This window comes from Corvus brachyrhynchos, unplaced genomic scaffold (assembly GCF_000691975.1).
Source record: "Corvus brachyrhynchos isolate BGI_N302 unplaced genomic scaffold, ASM69197v1 scaffold43, whole genome shotgun sequence".
Lineage (NCBI taxonomy): Eukaryota > Metazoa > Chordata > Aves > Passeriformes > Corvidae > Corvus > Corvus brachyrhynchos.
This window is the reverse complement of record NW_008237353.1, coordinates 2,641,844-2,646,064: the sequence shown is the minus strand read 5'-3', so window position 1 is coordinate 2,646,064 and position 4,221 is coordinate 2,641,844. Positions and strand designations below refer to the sequence as shown.

Here is a 4,221-nt window from a genome sequence, read left to right as displayed (position 1 = left end):
GCCTTCTTTTCAGAATTTTACCCTCTCCTTGCTATCCTCTCCTCTCATACATCATTTTCCTTGCCTGGACTGTTATTTTACAGCTATCTGCTGCACAAAGTTGTAGTTTATTTAAAGCAGCATTTTATAGTTAAATCCCACTCCCATTGTTTAAAAGCAACTATCCTATTTCTCAAAAGCAAGACAACGAATGCACCTCCAGAACAGGCTCTAGCAATACCGTAGGTTTTGAATTTATCTTCATCAGCTGAGGTCACCTCATCACTCAGAAGAACTGCATTCAAGCAAAGACAAGGGGATGGGAAATATACCACCCACACCAAGGAACAATAAATTCAGCTTTCTTTGCAGTGCTATTGCATATTTACCCTGCATTGATAATAATAAATTGATACTTTTCATTTATATTCCCACTTGCTGGACTTCTAATGTTTCTCACACTGATGGTTCTCCAGACTTTCTTTTCTATCCAAACCTACCTGTTCCCTCTGTACCTTGTGCTCTCTCATTTCATCCTGTCCACCTTAGTCTCCCTCTCTCTTCCCCTGTCTCTCCAGCTTCAGCAGCTCTTTCCATTCTTCTGGCACAACATCACGGGGTGGAAGCTGAATAATAAACACGCATAACACACTGAACCACTACTCAATTGGCATACATGCTGTCAGTACATACACTGACTATGCAGCTATTTTCAGAGATCCCTAAAGAGCTAAGGAGGTTTGTGCTATTAATATACTCTGGAAAGAGAGAAAATTCCCACCAGAGGCCTTAAACAACTCCACCGTGCTGCAGCCAACCATCAGCCCCTTCGAGCTTCCAACAGCAGGGTTTGTGTAGTTTTCCAGCTTGTCCAGGTATTACATCCAAGAGGAAGGCCTCAACCCCCACTCTCTTTGCATGAGAGCAGTCAGGAAGGAGCCTTCACAAACAGCAAGCGTAATGCCAAGGAGAGAGAAGAATAACCAAGGAGATAACACACTGCATTGGCTCCTCCGTTTCTCTGGCAGGACTCCCTGGCTTTGCTCAGAATATGACTGACTTTGTTGCTTTCAACATTTTCTTCCATTTCGAAATATTTTACTCATTAGCAATCCTCCTTATGCTCAGAACAGGAGATAGCAATCAAGTTCTCCTCTTCCTAGCTGCTAAATGCCTCAATGTCGGCTCTTGAAAAGCTGCCCTATCCTCCATGTTTATCTTCCCAGGATTTTTGCTCGTCTAATTTCATCCTCCCTGTCTGGTGAATCTCACCTGCCCTCAGATGTTTGCATACTGTTTTCTAGGCTGATGATTCATACATATAGTCTTTTACTGCTTTTACTGCTCATCCTCAGCCCTGCCTCAATATCACACATCTTCCCATCAGTTTTCACTTGCCTTCTTCATTCAACCCTTCCTGCTCCAGCTTCCTCCAAACCAACTTTTGACTCACTCCTCTTTTTTTTCTCCACGAAGTCTGCCCCTATCCCAAACCTGATGCTTCTTCAGTCTCAACATCATCTAGAAACCATCCTTTGGGTTTCATACTCACAAAGGTGTCTCTCATTTGGGCTTTCATTTTTTCTAACTTGCTCCTGAAGCACCATTGTGGCTCTTGCACTGGAACCACATATTTCAGTCCTGACTAGAGACAGCTGCCAGAACCATTTCATTTGATCCTGTTAAAATTCCCTTCACCAAACCTCACTGCTCACTGCTATAACATAACATAACATAACATAACATAACATAACATAACATAACATAACATAACATAACATTACATTACATTACATTACATTACATTACATTACATAACATAATTTTGAAATTGAAAGACTTCTGGTCCAGACTCTCCTTAGTCTTACCTCCTGGCACCCCTTCTCCGCCAGCTGCTGGACAGGCAATCATTGCAGTGCACTGTGCTCTGTAAGGTCTCCTAAAATGAGAAGAATCTATGCTTAAGTTTTTCCTGAGACACTGCCTCTGTTGTGCTCCAATACAGCAATTGGTTTGGTCCATGTAAGCTGTCCCTATTAAGCCCTTCCTTAGCTTCCTCCTGGCATCTCCCATCTCATTGTCTTGGTCCAGCTTGTGGCTGCATCTAGTGTTGTAGTGATCATGAACACATTAACACCACCAGCAGTTCTAGACAGATATTGCAGTAATGATGCACTGCCCACCAAAACAAAGCCCACAGAAGGCAGGGGCACCTTCCCAAACATACCACAAGCCAATAATTTCTTACCACATTGAAGACCTCCAAAACCACAGTGAAGCCTCCAAGAAAAACTACTCTCTGGACATGACTAAAGACAGGAGAATCCCTTTAGCTGAGGACTAACTGCCAACCCAAGGGAGACAGTCACCATGCAGCAAGAACATCACACTGTGTCAGGAGTAATGCTAAAAAGCCAAGCTTCTTTTTCCTCTTCCAGGTAGTTTGCTGGAACACACAGAAAAGATGTGGAAGAGGTGCACCTTAAAGTATTTGTGATATGTCTGGATGTAACTGTGGCAACTGAACCGCGTGGCAATCCAAGGACACACAACAAAAAGTGAGCCAGGATCTGCCAATCATTTATTGAGTTTTCCGGTAAAAAAAGGCAAAGGACCCCCCCCCCCCCTTTCCTGCACCACGATCTCATGTGAGTGCTCTTGTAAAACAAATCACACAGAAAAACAGGATTTGTAGGATCAGGCTGGCTTGTTTCCAAAACACATACTCAATGCAGAAAGCTGCAAGAAAAAGAATAGGTACTGAGAGGAACATGATAGATTACTGCCCCGAAAAATCAACAACACCACTATCTGACAGGAAAAACCCTTTTTGAGCTACTTAGGGTAATTTATTAATATCATTTTTATAGTGATAATAAATAGATAAATGTATCCTACTACAACTTAAATAAAACCTGGAACTCCAGCCCAAGTGAAGCTATCAACAAAAAACCAATGCATCGCAGTATAACTCACATACCGACATCTCATTCCAAATATCAGAAAAATTCCACATTATTAACTAATCATTTCTGAAATGTGGTTTCAAAAAAGAAAACACCATTTTTGTTCTACTGGAATACAAAATAAATCTGCTTGAACTTCTCTTTTGACATATTTTTACAAATAGGTAACAAAAAAATTAAGGGGCCTTCACATTTTATTAAAGGAAACACTTAGGCTGAGAGTTTGCTTTTTGCTTTTTAACACCCAGGTTTCAATGGAGGAGTAGTTTTTATAGACAATATCAAACCCTCCATAAACACAATGCTACCAAAGGAAGCAATAATAGATGTTGTCTTACAGTTATATGAACACTATCATTTTGGGGGTGGCACTAAAGCCCCGAGACCCAGACAAAGACCTGAAAAGCATTTTAATCAGTGAAATGCTGATGGATAAGCCCCCTCTTCTCTCTTGGCACAGTAATCAACACATTGCTTCTCTCATCTCCCGTGTGAGTTTGATTCTTCATCTGGGAGCAGGATGATATCCAAGCTCTCTCCAACAGCAGCACTGTACCTCCAGGATTTGCGTGCCCACAAGCTCAGTGTCTTTACCCATCTCCGTGGCCTGGCTTCTTTCCAGTGCCCCACAGAGCCACTCCACTCCCCACTGCTACTCTGATGGCTCTCACGGACACACAAGTAAGTCGGTTGTTTCATGCTCACCCTCTCTCTCACAAGGAGGGCAATTAGATTAGTTTACTGCAGGCAAAATCAATAGCAAGCATCTCGGGGGGTACGCTAGCCACTGCTAATTAGAGCTTTTAGACATTATTTGAATAAAATGTATGAGGTTGATCAACCAAGGTGGAAAAAATCCATAATATTCCAAGTCTGCCCTTGGTTTGTCAACACGGCTCACTTTGGAATTAGAAATTGAATGAAATTCCAGAAGTAAAGGTAAGCTTTTCTGGACTGGGATAGATGCAGGGAGGGATGGCGTTATTTATCTTCAGGGAGACGGACTTTTCTGTGTCAGATAAGAGGTACAACACTGGCTTCTAGGCATTTAACTCAATTTGCAAAATATTCAGAAGCTTTTTTGCATTAATCTGATAAAAATCAGAGCCATATATTTTGAGTCTACTTACTCTTAATGAATTATTTTAGTTACAGCCATCTATTTTTAAAAGATGTATTTAAAAATTGTAGAATTATATATGCAATGAACCTGCTATAATTCCATGGAAATATTTTACTTAATTAGCCATTTATTTATATTCATTTAAATAGTTGG

The 4,221-nt window shown here is 41.1% G+C and overlaps 1 long non-coding RNA gene across 1 annotated transcript in view; it reads right to left on the bottom strand.

Moving 5' to 3' along the window:
* The window catches only part of LOC108445824, a 215,278-nt gene extending 213,354 nt beyond the window's left edge, over positions 1–1,924 (bottom strand). The window contains exon 1 of the long non-coding RNA XR_001860808.1: positions 1,848–1,924. This is a non-coding gene — a long non-coding RNA (uncharacterized LOC108445824). The remainder of the gene's footprint in view (positions 1–1,847) is intronic.
* Between the last annotated feature and the right edge of the window lie 2,297 nt (positions 1,925–4,221).